The sequence below is a fragment of the Pinus tabuliformis genome, chromosome 2_2 (genome assembly GCF_031772625.1).
Source record: "Pinus tabuliformis cultivar Carrire ecotype Pingquan chromosome 2_2, CPIR1, whole genome shotgun sequence".
In the NCBI taxonomy this organism is placed as follows: domain Eukaryota; kingdom Viridiplantae; phylum Streptophyta; class Pinopsida; order Pinales; family Pinaceae; genus Pinus; species Pinus tabuliformis.
The window spans coordinates 750120471-750144287 of record NC_142300.1 but is presented as its reverse complement, the minus strand read 5'-3'; positions in this window follow the sequence as shown (position 1 = coordinate 750144287).

The following is a 23817-nucleotide window of genomic DNA, read 5'->3' as shown; positions in this document are numbered from 1 at the left end:
GATCAAACATCTTCTTGCAGTAATCATCCTTGTTAAGGATGATCGTAACCCCTCCTTTGTCAATCCTCAAAACGATGATATCATTGTTCTGGTTTAAGGATTTAAGGGCAATGAATTCCTCATTGCTGAGGTTCTTTCGAGGGGGTTTAGCCTTTCTTAAGACAACCACACAATCTTTCCTGATAGTTTCCTTAATCTTATCAAGTAAACCTCTAATCCCAAACTCAACATCACAGATGATATCATCAACAAGAATCTTCTTAGGGGCTAAGGCAAAATTTAAACCTTTACCCAAGACATTAAAAACTAAAGAGGGGAAAACGAAACTAGAAAGGTTAATAACCTTATTATTCCCATGAGAAGGAGGGGTAATTTTACTAGAACAAGGATTTAAACAATTGATATCAATAGTTACTATTTTATTATCTACCAAATTAGAGTTATTTGCCTTACTATCCTTAATATTATTATTACTAATTTCTACTATGTTATTATTACTATTATCATTCTTAATATTATTACTAGGAATATCATTACAATTATTACTACTATTATTAGTAATATCATTATTAATAATATAGCCATTAAATAAATTATTATTATTATCATTAAAGTCCCTACATAAATTATTATTATTGTTCAAATTGTTAAATAAATTGTTACCATTATTAATATCATTATGAATATTATTATAATCATTATTATTATTAATACTATTATACGTATTATATAAATTATTATTATTAAACAAACTATTATTAATATTATTATTATTATTATTATGGTTAAATAAATTGTTATTTTTATTATTAAAATCATTATTATTATTACATAAGTTATTATTAATATTATTATTATTGTTAAAATGGTTAAATAAATTATTATTTTTATTATTAAAATAGTTATTAATAAAATTATTCATATAAATATTCTTATAAGGCAGATTGATATGAGGTTGAATATCAGCGAAAGGGCACCGAGGTTGAACGGAAGTCTCCATGCTTTGACCACGTGTAATGATATTATTACTAGGAATATCATTACAATTATTACTACTATTATTAGTAATATCATTATTAATAATATAGCCATTAAATAAATTATAGTCCCCACATAAATTATTATTATTGTTCAAATTGTTAAATAAATTGTTACCATTATTAATGTCATTATGAATATTATTATAATCATTATTATTATTAATACTATTATACGTATTATATAAATTATTATTATTAAACCAACTATTATTAATATTATTATTATTATTATGGTTAAATAAATTGTTATTTTTATTATTAAAATCATTATTATTATTATTATATAAGTTATTATTAATATTATTATTATTGTTAAAATGGTTAAATAAATTATTATTTTTATTATTAAAATAGTTATTAATAAAATTATTCATATAAATATTCTTATAAGGCAGATTGATATGAGGTTGAATATCAGCAAAAGGGCACCGAGGTTGAACGGAAGTCTCCATGCTTTGACCACGTGATGAGGACGAGGAGCTCACCTCGGGAGAACAATTTCCATTGAGCTGGAACGCAAGCGGACCTTCGGCACAGAGTTAGATCTGCCCATGGCCAGGGTACTGTCAAACCGCGGCTGCACGATCGTGCTAACAGGATGAGAAACGGAAATGCTAGTGAGATCATTCTCTGCGAGGGTGCGACCAAGACCAGCGTTCGCATGTGCCAAAATGCCGAGCGATAGGACACCGAGATCCCTTTTGTTATGCTCTTAACCTGCAAAGTAATACCCAAACACAGAATATGCGAAGAAAAGATACCCAGAACACAAAATAGCAATGATTTTATTATTCAGAGAGAAATGTTCACAGGCCTCTTCGAGGGGGCAACCTCCAATAGAGCAGAGCTCGATTACAAAAACAAGACACGATACTCCTCGCAGGGAGTCTCTATCCTTTATATATGACTCATACATGCAATACCACGGGCCAATACCGTGGGTTTTATTAATACCATCTATCTAATACTACCGCCCATTTGCAACTAACTGTGGTCCCGTCATTAATTGTGGGTTAACCACTTACAAATATTAATATGGGCTTTATTGACTCTTGACTATGACGTGATCCCATGACATAAATAAGGGGGTTAGGGTGGGACCCTAACATGCCCTCCCCCTTAAGACTAGCCTTGTCCTCAAGGCTGAAGCTGCGGAAACTGCTGAAGAATAGTGGCTGGTTCCCAAGTTGCATCTTCCGGAGAGGTGTCTTTCCATTTGACGAGGACCTCCTTAATCATGCGGTCGCGCAGGTGCTTGTCTCGTGTGTCTAGAACCTGTTCAGGTTGAAGCCATATTGACCCTTCTTCGTCCAATTCAGGTAGACTGGTTTGAACTCGGAAATTGTTCCCAATCACTTTCTTGAGGCACGATACATGGAAAACTGGGTGGATTTTTGCTGTAGGTGGCAAAGCCAACTTGTAAGCCACTTCTCCAATGCGCTGAAGTACTTGGTATGGTCTGTAGAATTTTGGAGAGAGCTTTTGACAACCCTTGTCTTTGAGTGATGTTTGCTTATATGGTTGCAGCCTCAAAAAGACCTGATCCCCTTCTTGAAATTGGCGCTCTGAGCGATGTTGGTCGGCCTGTTGCTTCATACGGTTCTGAGCTTGATGAAGATTCTCGCGCAGATGGGCGAGCATGGTTGCGCGGTGTTGTAGGAGTTGATCCACGGCTTGTACTTTGGAGCACCCTGTGAGATAAGAAGTAGGGGAAGGCAGAAGTTGACCATAGACTGCTTCATAGGGAGTCATTTTGGTGGTGGAATGATAGTTGGTGTTATACCACCATTCAGCCAGAGGTAACCACTATACCCAAAGGTGTTGCTTTTCTGAAGTGAAACACCTAAGGTAGGTTTCTAGACATTTGTTGACGGCTTCGGTTTGGCCATCTGTTTGCGGATGATATGAAGTACTGAGTTTCAGTTGAGTGCCTTATATTCTGAAGAGTTCCTGCCAAAAATTACTGGTGAAGATCGGGTCGCAGTCGGACACAATAGAAGTGGGCATGCCATGCAATTTGAAGATCTGATCCATGAAAGTTTGAGCAACCAAAGTTGGTGTAAACGGTTGGGGTAGGGCGCAGAAATGAGCATACTTCGACAGTCGGTCCACAACCACCATGATGACTGACTTGTTCCCAGACTTTGGAAGACCTGTAATGAAATCCATGGAGACCTCCGTCCAAATTGACGCCGGAATGGGCAATGGTTGTAATGTGCCTGGTGTGTTGACGATTTCCCCTTTGTGGCGTTGACAGACGTCACATTCTGCTACGAAAGTAAGGATGTCCTGTTTCATGCCGGTCCAAAAAAATGATCTTTTGGTGCGAGCATACGTCTTCTGAAAGCCCGAATGTCCTGCAATGGGAGATGAGTGCAATTCTGCCAAAATGCGACTTTTGAGGGTGGATGTTGGTGATATTACGACTCTGTCCTTGTAGCGAAGAATATCATTCTGCCACGAGTAGCCCTTGCTGGAATTAGGATCTACCTGCAATTGAGAAATGAGTTGGGAGAGCCCGGGATGTGAAAACCATTCCCTGCGAGCCTCTTCAATCCAGTCTGGAATGGGGAGGGAAATTGCGAGCAGAGTACTTTCCTCCTCAAATTGGCGCGACAATGCATCTGCTACACTGTTGTCTTTCCCTTTCTTGTAAATGATCTCATAATCATATCCCAGCATTTTGGCTAACCATTTATTTTGTTGTGGAGAAGATAGGCGTTGCTCCAAAAAATATTTAAGACTGTGATGATCTGTGCGGATTTGGAAACATTGCCCCAACAAGTAAGGTCACTAGGTCTCGACTGCATGTAAGATGGCCATCATTTCCTTCTCGTAGGTAGATTGGCCCAGATTCCTCCCACTTAGTTGTTGGCTGGTGAAGGCCAATGGTCGCCCCGCATTAAGACCGCTCCAATACCTGTACCCGAAGCATCACATTCAATGACAAAGGATTTGGTGAAGTCAGGTAGTGCTAAGACGGGAGTGGAACACATGGCGGTTTTGAGAGCGGTAAATGCCTGTTGTGCTTCCTCGTTCCAGAAGAAGGAATTTTTCTTTAGGAGTTGAGTTAGGGGCTTCGCTATGCGGCCATAGTTGCGGACAAATTTACGATAATAGCCTGTGAGACCCAAAAATCCTCTCAAGCTTTTCAAGGTCTTAGGTTGAGGCCATTCTTGCATTGCCTAGATCTTTTTGGGGTCCACCTTGACACCTTCACGCCCCACAATGTGGCCCAAATACTCAACTTCTTCCATGCCAAACGAACACTTGGACATCTTGACAAATAATTTATGCGTGCGGAGCAGTTGCAAGAGTAGATCTACATGCTGAAGATGTGCCGCCCAAGTGCCACTATAGATGAGGATGTCATTGAAGAAGACAAGGACAAATTTTCTGAGATATGGTTTGAGGAGGTGATTCATAAGGCTCTGAAAAGTAGAGGGGGCATTACAGAGACCAAATGGCATGACCAGGAACTCATAATGGCCTTCATGAGTTCTGAAAGCCGTCTTGGGAATGTCGACTTCCTTCATGCGAATTTGGTGGTAGCCTGAGCGAAGATCCAACTTAGTGAAGAATTGAGCCCCATTGAGTTCGTCCAGCAAATCGTCAACCACCGGGATGGGAAATTTATCTTTGACTGTCAACTTATTGAGGGCCCTGAAGTCGGGACACATCCGCCACTCCCCATCTTTCTTGAGGACCATGACCACTGGGGATGAATAAGGACTAATGCTGGGACGAATGACACCTGCTTCCAACAATTCCTTGATGATTTTTTCTATTTCATTCTTTTGGTGAACGGATATCTGTATGGCCGCACATTTGGGGGTTGGGCCCCTGGAACCAATGTGATGCTATGATCATGTTCCCCTCGCGAGGGTGGAAGCTCATGAGGCTTGTCAAAGACCATCCGATGTTTATTTAAAATCTGTTGCATCTCAGGATGAATTGGCAGAGACATGGTGTCGACTACCTGGATGGCATTAAATTGAGCTACCACTCCATGATGGCCCTTTTTTAACAATTTTTCCATCCTATGCGAGCTGATGATAGAGGGGGCTCCCGCCTGTAGTCCACGGAGGGTATGTGTGGAGTTGTTCTGCGTAAAACTCATATATAACTCCTGGAAATCCATTGTGATTGGCCCAAGAGTGCGGAGCCATTCCGCGCCTAGGACAATGTCGCAACCCCCCATGTGTATTGCAAACATGTGGGTTTTCAATTGATAATCCCCCATTTGAAGTTTGACATTTTCACAGCGACCTTCACATTTCATTGTGCCCCCATCTGCAATCTGGACTTGGAAGTTAGAAACTGCCCGGACAAAATAATGTGCTGCTTCAGCGATCTTTTGATGGATGAAATTATGGGTACTTCCACTATCAATCAAGACTACTACTGTGCGATGTTTAAGAAAACCCCTGATTTTGAGAGTTTGAGGGGAAGAAATTCCTGCCAATGCATTTAGCGAAATAATTGGTTCATCAGATACACTCTCCTTTTGGTTATCTTCTTCGATCGCCTCCGGTTCCTCAAGTGGTGGATCTTCCTCGGTGGAGCTATAGTCAGTGGCATCTATTTGAAAAAACTTGGGCTCTTTGCATTTATGACCCAGGGAATATTTTTCATCACAGTAGTAACATAGTCCTTGCTTCCTTCTTTCGGCCATTTCCGCAGGTGACACCTTTTGAATCTTAAGTGTCTGAGTCGTGTTGGGAGCCTGTGAGGGACAACCTTTAGCGGGGAAGTTGGGGCAGCTAGATTGGGCTGTTAATGCACGTTCCACCTTACGAGCTACCTGGCAAGCCTCTGTCCATGTGGGAGGGTGGTGGAGTAGAACCTGAGCTTTGATGGCTTCTTTAAGACCGCTTATAAAGCATTCCATGTAGAACTCATCTGTGAGACCCTTAGTGCGGAAGGTTAAGGCTTCAAAAGCAGTAATATATTCCTCTACTGTACCCGTCTGTCGGAGCTTAGTGAGACGCCCCAAAAAAGAGTCTTCCTGTTCAAAGCGATTTCGAAGAGCTTTGGAAAATTGGGCCCAATTCTGAAAATGTCCATTGCAACGCTGATGGCATTCCTTCCATTGCCATCATTCATTGTCCAAGTACATGGTGCCCACCATAAGCTTAGTCCCCTCATCTATGATATGATTCAATTGGAAATACTGCTCCATTTGTGCTAGCCATGCGGACGTGTGAGAACTGTCAAATTTATGCATATCTAACTTGGGAGGTCGCTGACTGGGTGGTGGGTGGGTGTGCCAGACGTGGGGAGAGTGGCTAGACTCACCCTCATGGTATTCATGACCATTATTCACCTCCTCGTGGGCTGGCTCCTTGCCCTTCAGTGCGTTCTGTATCTGGATACTTATTCCTTTAATCTCATGTTGTATTTCGTTCACCGAAAATTGGATGGAGTTCACCTGGTCTTCAATTTTGTCCATCCTTTCATTGGCCATTGCTTGAGCGCGAGTTTCTACCATACACCAACCTGATGAAAAATTGGGACCGCTAAAAAAATTTTACTAAGAAATTGAATGGTACCACCTTGCTCAGCTCGTCGTCCTGATTCTGATGGGCTAGGTCACCAATAAGTGCCTCGGAAGATCTCAGACTTTTTTTTTTTTTTTTCTTTTGGAAAACTCCTAACGGAGTTTTACTCCTTCCTGATCAATACTGCAGTCGCCAAATCCTCAAAATGTCAATGCCGCCAAAAGTCCTGCAAAAATTATATCCAGGTATAGGAACCCTTCACAACTACTTCGATCTGGTGGATCTGAGAGATCTGAATGGTGGAACAACTGCTGCTGCTAATCTGATGGAGCTGCGGGACTGATGTCTGCTGCTGCTGCACTTGCTGATCTGGAATAGATGATGTGTGATCCCCCGATAGAAAGGGAACTATGGTCTTGAGGAGTGTCAGGTGCTATAGATCGCAATATACATAAGGGTCTGACAGTAGTACTCGGCCCAATGTTTCAGGGCTCTAACTAAGGAGGATCGACCGTACCCTTAGCCGTACAACCCGACTACCCTATCGTACGGGCGAGTAATCTCTCCGAGTGCTGTTCTCGGTGTACTGTAGCCACAAGATGGCCGAAGGTTTATCTATGGCGAGGTTTCAAGGGAGCTAGGGGGCTTCCTATATACCCAGAGGGTACGTGGAAGACAGTCCGTGCGCGGTTCTGTCTAATGCGCTACTACTCGAAGGGGTACCCACAGGGGTTACAAGGGAGTCCAACAGACGTGACCACCTCTTGTATTTCCTGCGTGCATGCCTCCCCAAATCTGCAGGTTTATGCGCTTAACGACAGATCCCGTGGTTTAAAGACGTCGGAACACGTCTCTAGCCAAAAAAAATTTTGCTAAAATTTGGAGATCCCACCGAGCCCTGGAAAGTGCTCTGATACCACTTGTTATGCTCTTAACCTGCAAAGTAATACCCAAACACAGAATATGCGAAGAAAAGATACCCAGAACACAGAATATGCGAAGAAAAGATACCCATAACACAGAATAGCAATGATTTTATTATTCAGAGAGAAATGTTCACAGGCCTCTTCGAGGGCGCAACCTCCAATAGAGCAGAGCTCGATTACAAAAGCAAGAGACGATACTCCTCGCAGGGAGTCTCTATCCTTTATATATGACTCATACATGCAATACCACGGGCCAATACCGTGGGTTTTATTAATACCATCTATCTAATACTACCGCCCATTTACCATCTATCGAATACTACCGCCCATTTGCAACTAACTGTGGTCCCGTCATTAATTGTGGGTTAACCACTTACAAATATTAATATGGGCTTTATTGAGTCTTGACTATGACGTGATCCCATGACATAAATAAGGGGGTTAGGGTGGGACCCTAACACCTTTCTTCTGAGCTACCAGTTAACCAATCCCTAATCGCTCAAATTTGACTAGTAGAGACACGGCTCTGACAAACCTCACCCGCGGCTCTTCCAGAAAACGCTACATTCCCAACTAATCTCTGAAACTTAAACATATGATTCTGCTTCCGACTTTCATCCACTTGAAAGGACTTCAAGGCTGAACAGGCATCTATTTTCGCCCAAAGGGAGGCAGAAAACAAGTTCGCAAGCTCTAGATGCAAACTTAAAAGAGAACGAGAAATTAGATTAAGGGATTTTCTAACCCTGTTGATTTCCGCTCGAACCAAAGCCAAACTCGCCTTAAGAAAAATCTGATGGGAGTGTAGGCGATGTTTGATCCGAGAAAAGACAGGGATGATGGAGGAGTCTATGCATCTCTTGAGAAAAGCTAGATCTGACTTCAACCTTGAAACCTGCAGGCATGCCCGTTCAAAATGATGAACCTTGGTTGCAATGGATTTTCTGTGCAGGAATTCAATTGTTGAATTGAGGCTTCTGTGATCCATATCAAGTTTAAGAGAAATTCTTTGGCGTAAATCACAAGATAAATCATTTGCCGACGCGTTTCGAACCAACTAGTGTGGTTCATCATCAGGACAAGTTGAAGAAACAGATCCAGCTTTAGCATGTTAAATAGTCTGAGCAGAGACTGCAACGGCAAGTCAAGTTAGCCGTTGGAGTCTCTGCTCAGACTATTTAACATGCTAAAGCTGGATCTGTTTCTTCAACTTGTCCTGACGATGAACCACACTAGTTGGTTCGAAACGCATCGACAAATGATTTATCTTGTGATTTACGCCGAAGAATTTCTCTTAAACTTGATATGGATCACAGAAGCCTCAATTCAACAATTGAATCCCTGCACGGAAAAGCCATTGCAACCAAGGTTCATCATTTTGAACGGGCACGCCTGCAGGTTTCAAGGTTGAAGTCAGATCTAGCTTTTCTCAAAAGATGCAGAGACTCCTCCATCATCCCTGTCTTTGCCTGGATCAAACATCGCCTGCACTCTCCCCAGAACCATCAGATTTTTCTTAAGGCGAGTTTGGCTTTGGTTCGAGCGGAAATCAACAGGGTCAGAAAATCCCTTAATCTAATTTCTCGTTCTCTTTTTAGTTTGCATCTGGAGCTTGCGAACTTATTTTCGGCCTCCCTTTGGGCGAAAATAGATGCCTGTTCAGCCTTGAAGTCCATTCGAGTGGAGGAAAGTCGGAAGCAGAATCAGATGTCTAAGTTTCAGAGATTAGCTGGGAATGCAGCGTTTTCTGGAAGAGCCGCGAGTGGGGTTTCTCAGAGCCGTGTCTCTGCTGGTCAAATTTCAGCGATCAGGGATTGGTTAACTGGTAGCTCGGAAGAAAGGGATCTCGATGTCCTATCGCCTGGCATTTTGGCACATGCGAACACTAGTCCTGGTCGCACCCTCGCAGAGAATGATCTCACTGGAATTTTCGTTTCTCATCCTGTTAGCACGATCGTGCAGCCGCGGTTTGACAGTACCCTGGCCGTGGGCAGATCTAACTCTGTGCGGAAGGTCTACTTGCGTTCCAGCTCAACGGAAAACGGTTCTCCCGAGGTGAGCTCCTCGTCCTCATCACGTGGTCAAAGCATGGAGACTTCCGTTCAACCTCGGTGCCCTTTCGCTGATATTCAACCTCATAACAATCTGCCTTATAAGAATATTTATATTAATAATTTTATTAATAACGATTTTAATAATAAAAATAATAATTTATTTAACCATTTTAACAATAATAATAATATTAATAATAAATTATTTAATAATAATAATGATTTTAATAATAAAAATAACAATTTGTTTACCCATAATAATAATAATAATATTAATAATAGTTTGTTTTGTAGGAATTTACAGGGTAAGTTCCTCAGAAAGAATACCAAAAGGACACCGCTCACAACCAGATCTCAAATCAATACACCAGTATTTTTGACGTGGTTAAAACCCTCAGAGTGCAAGGAGGGAAACAGTCCACGGCCTGTCCCAACGTGGGTACAGACAATTTATTAATCAAAGAATGAAAATTTACATAAGCTTCTCTCATGCACGGATTACCCGAACAATGACCCTCCATGCGCTTTAAATAGAACTCATGGACCAATCGGGTGTCAAGCCACGGATCAAGTGTCGGTAATACCGAGGTGAGAGTGAACCGTCGGATCACTACATATCGTGACCGTCGGATTGTAAGTTACAAAATGTACAACGGTAAAGAAACACACTTTACCTAACTCTAACCTAACTCTATGCTAGACCAAGTTGAACTTAACTATATCCTATGTGTCGGAATATCCTAACATCCCCCCTTAAGAACAACTTGGGATAGGATTGAAGGATTTACAAATATGACACAATAGGAGAAGGAAGGAGGCACTAGAGCCTATCCCCCCTTAGTGACAACTTCCTGAACTCCAAGCATATATCGAAGTTTAGTGAACTTCGCCTCTGTGAGAGCCTTTGTGAAGATGTCTGCAACCTGATCATCCGTTGGACAATATTGCACTTCAAGAACATGGTCATGAATGAGCTTTCTGATGAAGTGCATGTGTAGTTCAATGTGTTTGCTGCGCTGATGCTGGACTGGATCTTTGCATAGCTGAATGGCACTTTGATTATCACACCAAAGTGTGGTTGGATGCTGCTGCTCAAAGCCAAATTCTGATAGGATCTGACGAAGCCACAAGGCTTCCTTACTAGCTTCCACGGCACCACGATACTCTGCTTCTGCTGACGAAAGAGAAATGGCAGCCTGTTTCTTACAAGCCCATGTAATAGGTCCTGAACCAAGAGTGAAGACATAACCGGCAGTAGACTTCCGATCATCAAGGTCACCAGCCCAATCAGAATCAGTGAAACCAACTAACAGAGGAGCTGCTTTGGCACTGTAATGAATCCCAAACTGTACTGTACCTCGAACATAACGAAGTATTCTTTTAGCTGCTTTCCAATGACTTTCACGGGGGTTTTGCATAAAACGAGCAACAAGGCCAACAGCAAAGGAAAGATCAGGACGAGTATGGGTTAAATACAAGAGTTTTCCGACAAGTTGACGGTATAAGGTAGCATCAACTTCAGGAGAAGTACAAGAGACTGAAAGTTTGACTCCAGACTGAAAGGGAGAAGGGGCTGGCTTACAGTCTTCCATGTGAAAATGACGAAGAATATCACAAGCATACTTGGACTGGGAAAGGAAAATACCTTCTTGGGATTGCAAGACTTGAAGACCGAGAAAATAGTGTAAGTGTCCTAAGTCTGTCATTTCAAATTTCTTTTTAAGGCTGGACTTCACATGGTTTATAAGGTTGGGATCACTACCAGTAAGAATAAGATCATCAACATAAAGAACAAGGATGATAAGAGAGTTGCCCACTTTCTTGGTGTAGACAGTATTGTCAGAATGACACCTAGAAAAGCCAGATTCTAAAAGAAAGTTATCCATTTTGGCATACCAAGCCCGAGGAGCTTGTTTGAGGCCATAAAGGGATTTCTTAAGTCGACAAACGAGGCTGGAGTCTGTTTTTATGAAGCCAATGGGTTGTTCCATATAGATTTCTTCCTGCAAGTCCCCATGCAAGAAGGCAGATTTAACATCCATTTGATGGACTTCCCATTTTAAAGAGGCAGCAAGGGAAAGAACAAGGCGGATAGAGTTCATTTTGGCAACTGGAGAGAAGGTTTCAGTGTAGTCAATGCCTTCAACCTGTGAAAAGCCCTTAGCAACTAGACGAGCCTTATGTTTATCAACTTTCCCATCTGGTCCATACTTGGTTCTGTAAACCCATTTGCATCTAACAAGTTTGCGTCCCTTTGGTAGAGGAACAAGATCCCATGTATCATTTGTCATCAATGAATGATATTCTTCATTCATAGCTGCTTCCCAATGTGGATGGCCTGAAGCTTCTGCAAAAGTGTCAGGATCATGATTTACTGGAGCTTGAGCCAGTAAAGAAGAGGCTCTTTCAAACTGAGAACGTGTACGTCGCTGATCTGTAGGATCACCGGCAAGATCACCTGCTGCATCCCGAGTAGCACGGACCCATCTTGGAAGTTGAGGATCCTGAGAAGGTGGGGGAGGATTATCATCCTCGCTTTCATCATCAGAAGAAGAAATGTTTTCAAAGATAGAAGAGATAGGAAGAGGTGGCACATCCACCGGACTAGGCTCGCAGGCCGATTTATTTTCATCAAATTTTACATCTCTTCTAATGATAACATTTTTGGACTTAAATGGAATAAGTCTATAACCTTTTACATCTTCAGAATATCCAACAAAAGTACATTTCTCACTCTTAGGTTCTAAAGCTTTATGCTTTTCATCTGGAATATGGGCCCATGCTTCACTTCCAAACACACGAAAGTGACTTACATCTGGTTTAATGGAACTCCAAGCTTCTTCTGGAGTGATATTCTCTAGAACCTTAGTAGGAGTGCGATTGATTATATAATTTGCACAATTAATTGCTTCGGCCCAAAAACTAAGACTGAGTCCTTTAGATTGCAGCATACAATTAGCCATTTCCTTTAAGGTGCGATTTTTCCTTTCAGCTACACCATTTTGTTGTGGAGTGTATGGAACAGTATGTTGCATTTGAATTCCATTTTCGGTGCAAAAGTTGATGAATGCGTTTTTAACATATTCTCCACCATTATCAGTTCTTAGCTTAAGAATTTGATGTCCATATTGTTTTTCAACAAATGCTTTGAAGGCCAAAAAAGTGCTAAATACTTCGCTCTTGAGTTTTAAGAAGTATACCCAAGTGCGTCTAGAGAAATCATCAATGAAAGTTAAGAAGTACTTGCAGCCAGAGAATGAAGCAACAGGAAGAGGACCACATAAATCACTGTGCACAAGCTGTAAAGGGGCTGAGGCGTGCCAAGAGGCACGTTTGTCAAAACTGTCCCGATGATGTTTTCCGAGTACACATCCGGAACAAACACCATCTTTGCAAGATACCATAGGAAGACCTGTCACCATATTTTCTTTACATAGATGCTGAAGGGAGCGATAGTTTAAGTGACCAAACCGCTCATGCCAAAGTTTGCTCACTTCATCATTATGAGCAACAAACACTGAGGGAAGATGGGATGACCCAAAGTTGTGAAACTTATACAACCTTTTGGAATCATCAGCAAGACCAGTAGCTAGAATCTGTTTAGGATCTTTTAGATCCTTGATTACAACATCATGAGGTGAAAATTCAACAATTTTACCTTCACCTGAATGAGTTATCTGATAGACAGATAGAGGTTGCAGGATAAGTTTGGAACACATAATACATCATTGAACTGACCATTGTCTAGATGAACAGTTCCAGTCCCTACAACATTAAGAGATCTATCATCACCAACATATATATTTTTGGTGTTACAATCATTTAAAGAAGAAAACATGGCTTGGTTTTTGGCCATGTGACAAGAGGCTCCAGAATCAATGAGCCACTCATGAGAATGAGAAGAAGAAGAAGATACATTTAATGCATAACCAGACTGAGATGATTGACGATGACATGCAGAAAGTGCCGTTCCGGAAGTTGAAGTTGAAGTAGGCTCCAGATGGATGTTATGTTTCTTCATTGCGGCTTCCAAGGCTTCCATCTTCTTAAAGCATTTAGATTCTAAGTGGCCATCTCGATTACAAAAGTTACAATGTCTGTCAGTCCTCTTCCATTTGTTTTTATTGGTCTTGTCATTTTGCTGAAATGATCTTTCATCTTGAGGCTGAGTTGGTTTAGGACCATTCCTTTGAGGATAAGACTTCTTAGGATTCTTTGAATTTGGTTGCTGCTGGGCGGCTAACGCTTTCGAGGAAGAGTTTCCAAGATTAAGAAGACCAAGGTGTAAGAGTTTTTCTTGTTCTCTTATTAAGGAATCACAAAAGGAGTCAAAGGAAGGGGGTTTGTAGTCTTTGCCTTGACAAATGAAAGCTTCCCTTGTAGAATGGAAAGTGGAAACAAATACAGAGTAGGCTGGTCCCAACTTAGTAAGGATGGAATAAATAAGGTTACCATCTTCTTTCTTAACTTTAACACCTTCCAAGAGATATCTAAGGGTCTTGAATTTGGACAAGAAATCTTCAATGCAAGAAAAATTATTAGGATCCAAAGTAAGCAACTCATTCTCAAGTTGATGGGCTCTAATTTCATTTTTAATCCCAAAAACTTTAGCAAGTTTTTCTAATGCTTCATGAGGAGTTTCAATTTCTGCAATGTGGAATCTAAGATCAAGAGAAATAGACATTCCTATCAAACCACGTGCTTGATCTTGTCTATTTTCCCATTTTTCGGCCTTGTCTTCATCTTTGGGTTTCTTCTCTTGGTCTGTGGCTATTCTGAAGAGACCTTTAGTTCTAAGTAAATCTCCCATGTAGGCTACCCATTGGAAGTAGTTAGTGCTGTCAAGAATGACTTGGCATGGACTTTCCATTTTTTGAAAAAAAACTGAAGCTGAAGATGCTGAAAGTAAGTGGTCCAATGGATAGATCTCGAAAAAATAGGCGGTTTTAAAAAAAATGGCTCTGAAAAAGGCTTCCGGATGAAGAAGTTATGGCTTTTTGAAAAAAAATTGTTGACGTTGCCGGCAAAGTGCGCGAATGTGCGGGAATGAAAAAATCCGCCCCCACAAAATGGAGACTTGAACCCAAGACCTCTACTCTCTTAAAAAGTCTTTGAACCAATTGATCTATACAAAATATTTGAGAGAGAGAGAGAGAGAGAGAGAGAGAGAGAGAGGGGGGGGGGGGGCCTCGATTTGCGTGCTTGCCTTGGGAAGGCTCTTTTCCCCTACAAAACACAAAACACAAAACCCAACACGAATATGCAAAGAAAAACGAACCTTACGGCTCAAAGTTAGCTTTAGCCAAAAAACTAGAATTTTTTTAAAAAAATCTCAAAGTTAGCTTTTAACCGAAAAACTAAATATTTTTCTCAATGTTTCTGATTTTCCAAGATCACACTAAGGTGCAGGGAAAAGAGCATACGCATGAGAAAAATCCTTTCTTTCTGTTTCTGATTTGCCCAGATCGCACAGAGTCGCAGGGCAAAGAGCATACGCAGGAATGAAAGGTATAGATCCGGGAAAAAGAAAAGGCTAAATAAACCGAAACCGAAATAAGCAGAGAGAAAATGACAGTAAACTGCAAAAAAAACACTGTATACCTCCCGATCTGAAAAATGACGCAGCTAGGGCTACCGGAAACCTTTTCGCGTGAAACGAAAGGGGTTCCTCACTGAAACAGATGCTCCGAACGCAACAGAGCAGTCCTCTCGGCCCGAAAGCAGTCAGAAACAGCAGATCTAGGAAACGACAGCCGCATGCAGTTCTACCGGCTTCAGATTTGGATCACCAACGGACGCGGCCCTCAAATAGCTCTGATACCATGTAGGAATTTACAGGGTAAGTTCCTCAGAAAGAATACCAAAAGGACACCGCTCACAACCAGATCTCAAATCAATACACCAGTATTTTTGACGTGGTTAAAACCCTCAGAGTGCAAGGAGGGAAACAGTCCACGGCCTGTCCCAACGTGGGTACAGACAATTTATTAATCAAAGAATGAAAATTTACATAAGCTTCTCTCATGCACGGATTACCCGAACAATGACCCTCCATGCGCTTTAAATAGAACTCATGGACCAATCGGGTGTCAAGCCACGGATCAAGTGTCGGTAATACCGAGGTGAGAGTGAACCGCCGGATCACTACATATCGTGACCGTCGGATTGTAAGTTACAAAATGTACAACGGTAAAGAAACACACTTTACCTAACTCTAACCTAACTCTATGCTAGACCAAGTTGAACTTAACTATATCCTATGTGTCGGAATATCCTAACATGTTTAATAATATTAATTTATATAATACGTATAATAGTATTAATAATAATAATGATTATAATAATATTCATAATGACATTAATAATGGTAACAATTTATTTAACAATTTGAACAATAATAATAATTCATGTAGAGACTTTAATGATAATAATAATAATTTATTTAATGGCTATATTATTAATAATGGTATTACTAATAATAGTAGTAATAATTGTAATGATATTCCTAGTAATAATTTTAAGAATGATAATCATAATAATAGCATAGTAGAAATTAGTAATAATAATACTAAGGATATTTTGTTTAGTAAGGCAAATAACTCTAATTTGGTAGATAATAAAATAGTAAATATTGATAACAATTGTTTAAATCCTTGTTCTAGTAAAATTCCCCCTCCTTCTCATGGTAATAATAAGGTTATTAACCTTTCTAGTTTCGTTTTCCCCCCTTCAGTTTTTAAAGTCTTGGGTAAAGGTTTAAATTTTGCCTTAGCCCCTAAGAAGATTCCTGTTGATGATATCATCTGTGATGTTGAGTTTGGGATCAGAGGTTTACCTGATAAGATTAAGGACACTATCAGGCAAGATTGTGCGGTTGTCTTAAGAAAGGCTAAACCCCCTCGGAAGAACCTCAGCAATGAGGAATTCATTGCCCTTAAATCCTTAAACCAGAACAATGATATCGTCGTTTTGAGGGCTGACAAAGGAGGGGCTACGGTCATCCTTAACAAGGATGATTACCGCAAGAAGATGTTTGATCATCTTTACAATAGTGGCAGTTATAAAAAATTGCCCAAGAACCCTCTTAAGAAAATTTCTAGGACGGTGGCTCTCGCCATCAAGTCTAGTAGCTCTGCGAGTTCCCTTTACCATAAGCTCATTGAGAGCAGTCCAATTACCCCTAGGATTTATGGGCTGCCTAAGATTCATAAAGAAGGGGCCCCCCTGAGGCCTATTGTCAACACCATTGGTGGTCTGACCTACCTTCTAGCCAAGTTCCTTGCCCTTAAGCTCAAACCCCTGGTTGGCCGTATAGAGTCCTTCGTAAAATACTCTGCTTCCTTCGTTAAAGAGCTTAAGGACATATAGCTTGACCTTGAGGACATTCTCGTGAGCTTTGATGTGGTCTCCCTTTATACTTGTATCCCTATAAAGGAAGCCATGGCAGTGATCTACCGCCTAACAGATCCTGATACTGAGCATCTAGTTGAGATCTGTCTCACTTCCACTTTCTTTTGTTTTGAAGGTGAGTTCTTTGAACAGACCTGTGGTGTTGCCATGGGCTCACCCCTATCCCCTATTGTTGTGAATCTTTTTATGGAAGATTTCGAAACCAGAGCTTTAGCCTCGGCTCGTCTCCTTCCCAAGCTGTAGAAAAGGTATGTAGATGACACTAATGTCATCTAGTCCCATGGCTCGAAGGAGTTAGATCTCTTCTTCAACCACCTCAACTATCAGTCCTCTGCCATTAAGTTCACTATGGAAAAAGAGGTCAATGGTTGCCTCCCTTTCTTGGATATTCTTATACTGAAGAATAATGATGGTTCTCTCTCCCACTCAGTATTTCGGAAGAAAACACATACTGAGCAGTATCTTCATGCAGATTCCCATGATTTCCCTACTCAAAAGTTGGGTGTTCTTAACACCCTCGCTACTCAAGCCCTGAGGATTTCTGATAGGGAGAGCTTCGATAAGGAGAAATCCCATCTCCTTAATGTCTTTATGGAGAATGGCTATAGTAGGCGCCTAGGTCAGAAGGCATTCCTGAAAGCCTCTAAAAACTCGTTAATCAAAAAAGAACCTAAAGTGCGCCAGCTAGGGGTCCATCTTCCCTATGTCCAGGGAACCACTAATAAGATTGCTTGGATTCTTAAGAAGTATGATATTCCCTCAACCTTCAAGCCCCTCAACACTATTCGCAAATCCCTCCGATCAGTGAAAGATCCCATTGATCCTAAAGATATGAAGGGTGTCTACTTGATCCCTTGTTCTTGTGGGACCCCCTATATCGGGGAAATAGGGCACTCCATCCATCAAAGGATTAGCGAACATGCAGCGGACCCAAGACATGGGAGAACCAAGTCTTCAGCATTAGCAGAGCATGCAGAAAAGACCAAGCATCAAGTGTGTATAGAGGAGGCCAAGGTTATTGCCAGGGTTGCGCAGTTCCATCACCGTAAATTCAGGGAAGCTATTGAAATTGAAAGAAGGCCGAGAAATCTCAATAGAGATGATGGCTAGAAGATCAGTAGCTGTTGGATCCTGGCCCTTTCTTCCTAGTCTTTCTTTCGATGTTTCCCTTTATTTCGTAGATCTTTTTCCTTGGAGCCTTATCTTTTCCTTCCTCCTAGGGTTTCTCCTTCTGGCTCTGTAGTTTTTTTTTTTTTTTTTTTTTTTTTTTTTTATCCTGTTCTGATCCTTCTTTTTAGAATGTGTCGCTCGCTTGATTTATTTTCATTATTTTATTTCAATTTATTTATTTTTATTTTTTTATTATTTTGTTATATATTTATTTTATTTATTTATTATTATTATTATATTTATTTATTTTTATCTATTTACTTTTTTTTTTTCGTTTTTTTTTTTTTTTATTATATATATATATATATATATATATATATTATTGTACCTTTTATAACTTTCTTAATTAAACTTTATATATTACTATTATTATTTTTTATTTGTATTTCATTTTTATTTTTAGTTTATTTTCTCATTCCAATATTTTTCTAACTAACCTTTATATATATATATATATATACAAGGTCCTTTTTATAACTAATTCTCATTTAAATAATAACTTATAATTTTTAATTATCAAACAATAACTTTTTAACTAACCTTTAACACCATTTAAATTAATTTATATTTTTATATATTCACCTAATTTAACTAATTTCCATTAAATCTTGACTCTGGTCCTAAAGTCAAAATTAGCCGTTAGTCAAGTTAGCCGTTGGAGTCTCTGCTCAGACTATTTAACATGCTAAAGCTGGATCTGTTTCTTCAACTTGTCCTGACGATGAACCACACTAGTTGGTTCGAAACGCGTCGGCAAATGATTTATCTTATGATATACACCGAAGAATTTCTCTTAAATCATGCATATGCACAAGCATATAGATCAAAAGAATGGTTATAACACGTGCAACAGACATGAATGCATGACCAACGCACACCGCCCACCCAGTGTGAGGGGTGAACCATGTTCTGATACCACTATGTTGTATCAAATATGACCCAAAGAGAGCACAACCCACTCTGATACCACCCTGTAACACCCTCCTCCCACATCTACCCAAGTAACAGGCCAACCAAGGTAAACATGTGACGAGAGGCTAATATGATTGGATACAACCTCCTAGGTGACCTTAAGGAAATGGAATAGACGAAACACATCATACAAACCTTCGACATAATCAAAAATATTCCTAAGAACCATCCCAACCTTTTTGGTAACTAGCCCCTGGGTCCCACTGAGGTTTTAGACCAATTGACCCTTAGACGCTCCCATGATATGGGCCTGACATCATCCAAGAGGCTATGGATGCTCTCATGACAAGGCATGCCAGTGTCCAGGGACTATTTTTCTCGGTGTTGTGCTAGCTTCCCCTAGATTTGAGCCACGTTTTTAGGCCCAGAGCCCAGGTCACTGCCCAGAATTGAATGACACCTTCAGGACAGAAAGATAACAAGGAAATGATAATGCAAATGAAAATACTTGAACAAGCCCTTAACTAGACCCCTACTAGCCATGAGAGGAATTTCGTCAAACATATCACAAATATGTAATCTACAGGTGTAAACAATAGATTTAAGCATAGGGGTCTCATACTTATCTGAGAATTGCTAAGAATCATTGTTTCTTTATATCATTTGTTTCATTATCATCTATTGTGTCATAGATTCATTTTCATTCCTTTACAAGTAAAAACATGATGAGAGCCATACATAGTCACTGTCATAAAACATATACATAACCAGCACAATAGCAACAAAAATACCAAGGAAATCACAGCCATATGATGCACATATAAACCAATATAATACTCATAGAAATACAAGGAGAAATAACCACATATTGAGGATACAAAGTCCAAACCTGGGATTGGATTTCGACATTCCACCTAACTATAGAATGGATGAGATAAATCTTTCTTCATCCATTCACCCCCATGCCATATTCTAAGCATGAATGTGGGACACAAACCAAAATAACCAACTAGGGCATCTTGAGGCTAAAACACCTCACCCTCATCAATAGAAACAAGGCTTTACTGTAATCCAGACCAAATCACTATACCAACACAATGAACATGTAATAACAGGCTTTACCATGATCTCCGCTCAATCACTATGCAAAAACAAGCATGGATGCCACCAGATTTGTCCACCTACACCGTGAGGAATTTTCCTGTCTCCTAGGCTCTCAAGCTTTACCGCAATCCGCACCGAATCACTAGGCCCTAAACCAAGACCCACTCTCTAGGCTTTACCGCATGTCCCAACCTGGGATTACTATGTCCAACGAAGAGAAATCCACCTCGTGGCTTTACCGTGTATCCCGCTACTCACCGGCAAGGATTCCTAGGCCCACTGAGGCAAAACAAAATTTGGCTTTATCGCAACCCACAATCCGGTTTAGGGGTTACTAAGCCATGCATTCTATCATTTGGAGATCCACCTCACTCAACTTCGAATCCATCTGGTAATCTAGCTCAACCAAAACATGAGAACCCCATCACACCATGGCTATGAGGAAATGGAAAGGCTAGGCTAAAAACACTTTCACACCTAGAAAAACCCATGCCATTAGATCAAAAGAACCACATGTAATACCATGCATGACAAATCTAGCAAGGAAAACACACATGCAAAGAGATACCTGCAAAGAATATTGGTGTAACTGCTTGATCCTACTCTTCCTTGCTTTTTCCTTCCTTCCTCTTGCCTTCTTTACCTTTCTTGATCCAATACCAAATTGCTCCAAGGAAACTCTGTGTCCAAGAGAGAGAGAGAGAGAGAATAATGAGAGAGCTCCAAAAATGAACTAACAAAAGGTACCAACTGATCCTCAGAAGCCTTCTTATCAATAATGCCTCTATTTTCTTAATTTTCTTTCAATTTCCCCCTCACATGCAACCTGTGACCTTTCACCTTTCTTTTCTCCTAATTTCTTTTATTTTCATAAATAAATGTGCCAAAAATGTCATTTTGCCTTTCCAAAGCCTCAACCATTTCCTTTGCCAATTTTCTTAGCCATAATAAACCAAATGAACACCCACAATGGGATGTTTGGCCAACATTCAACTTGGAATAAGTGTCCCATCAATTGTGGTTATTATTTTTTCCTTTATTAACTTTTATTACATGGAATTTTCACTAGGGATTATTTTTTTCTTTACTAACTTTTATTACATGGAATTTTCACTAGAGATCTTACACGCCCACAACATATTTTGTTGAGAACCTCGTATGCCATCAATGGAGTCGAACCTAACATTTAATTCATTAAACATTTTGTTTCTTTGAGCAGAGATCGAGGGATAAAATCTCTTTATGTAACATGTGAAATGCCATTCTTATGTTGTTTGCTTGCATGCAAACGCCAATGCTTCCAAGCATTCAATACATCTTCTTGTTTAATTATTCGGAGACTGTAGAATTGGATTTGATTGTTAATGTCCAATTATGAGACTTGTGTTTGTAAAGCCATAATCACTCTTTAATGTCTTCCTCCCTGTCTAACCGATCCTGTAGGAGTAATCACCTCAACATAAAAAAAATAGAATCTCGCTGAACCAATGCTCGCCATGTGCAAAACTTGCGAATTTGAATAAAGTATATAATTTTGAGGCAAAAATAATAAGTCAGTGAAATAATATGAAACAACTATATACATATGATTATTGGTTACACCCTGGTCCACAGAATAATTCATTCGTCTGTCCGTGCCTATCTAAGAAGACTGTCCTGTTCTGTTGTGCACCCCTATCAGAAGAATTCAGTCTCGATAAATCAATCACTAAATGCCAATCCCGGAAGACCTCTGCAGTAAATGCACCCAGGCCACCCGTAAAACTGTCCAATGGGCCCTCCTCTAAGAAGCCATTCATTCATTATTCGTTGGAAGTGAAAGCCACAATAAGTTCTAGTTTATTTTCAGCCAATTGTTCTAGTCTATTTTGAGCCAATTAGCATATGGATTTTAATTAAAAATATGCAAGATACCACTCCATTAAAAAATTGGGGACCTTAGAATAAAATCATTTCTCAAACTGAAGAAGAAAACCTAGATTATATCAATTACACATTGTATTCATGTGCACTTTTTTTTCCCTTCCTTACCCGATACAACTTCTACACCTCTTCAATGCAAAGTTTGTCGATGGGATCTGCAGATGTAGATAAAAGTAATCGCCTACAAGTAAACATTGAAAAATAAAACCCTTCCAATCAGATATAAGTTCGCGTTCAAACGTGAGGATGGGGAAGCAATGGGGAAGGAGATAAGCAATGAAAGAAGATAATGGAAGTGGGGCTGCTTCCATTTCCACCTGCCGATGCATAAGTTTAAATAATTAATTAAAGAAATATTTTTCCGCAATGTGTTTAATTATTGAACGGTCCTTTCAAATAATCATGATTAATTAATACCGAAATATAGCGGTTGTGGATTAAAACTAAGACAAAGCATATTCTCTAGAGAATTAATCTAAACCATTTATTAAAATAATACTAAAAAATCAACATCAGCTCTTCCACTTGAGGTTGAAATAAGGGAGCCTTCTACTAAATATGGAATTAATTAATGTGAAATTGACATTTTGTATTATTGATAATACAAAATTGTAAAAAATTAATTAAATTATATATATATATATATATATATATATATATATATATATATATATATATATATATATATATATATATATATGAGATTTCAATTTTAGTAATGGAAATTAGCCTTTACCATATGGAATTGACATTTTTTTAATAAATTGAAAAGAAAATATTTACCATTCATTTAATAATGATTGATAATTGAATTAAAATACTAAACTTCCTTTCAAAATAGACACGTCTAATATAATTTATTATTGTAATGGTTATTACAAAATATATTTTGTCTCATATATATAAAAATTAAATTAAATTAATTAAAAAATATTTCTAATTCGAAATATTATATCCCGCTAATTAACTTGTATTTTTTAATATATATGAAATATTATATCCCGTTAATTAACTGGTATTTTTTAATATATATGTTTTTTTTTCTCCTTTTTTCTTTTTTCATCCAAAATGGCTTTCATCGTATGTTCAAAATAGCATAACATACAAAAATGTTCTTAACAACCCTTGCTCCCTCATTCCTACTAGACTTTTTGAGATTGGGGGCTGGAGAATACCAAGATAGACAATTTGCATACATTATTTACGGATGGCTCTAACGCCTTAGTGTACTGTGAGAGACACAAAAAGATACCATAACTAATAGTAATGTATCAAGGAGGGGGGCAAAGGGGGCATTACAGGAGGAGTTGCAAAGTAGCCAACATGTTCATGAATGTCAAAATCAATATGTTCCACCTGTGCCTCTAAGCTACAGAGATGGTCGTTTGTGCGACGTTGATTGCGTCGGAGGTTGTCCAACTCCTCTATAATGGTACTCTGGGTGTATTGAATATTAGTGAAATAGGCAACAATTTTATTATGGTCTTCATACCTGTGGTCCCATAGAATGTCAATGTTAGTTTGTATGTGTTGCAGCTGCTCGACAATCGATTCCATAGAGGCAGGAGCTATTAGGCGGCCTGGCGAATTAACTGGGGAAAGAGCCTCAACATCCTCTGTTTCCTTACTGGAAGAGGTAGCGGAGGACGAATGATGGCCTGGCTCAGGACATCCAGCCTGGGCCTGCTGCCCCCGCCCGCGACGAGGGCAACCCCGCTCGCATGTCATCTTACTGTTCATGGAGGGTGGTGACTAACAGTAGGGGAATCCCGCAGAGGAT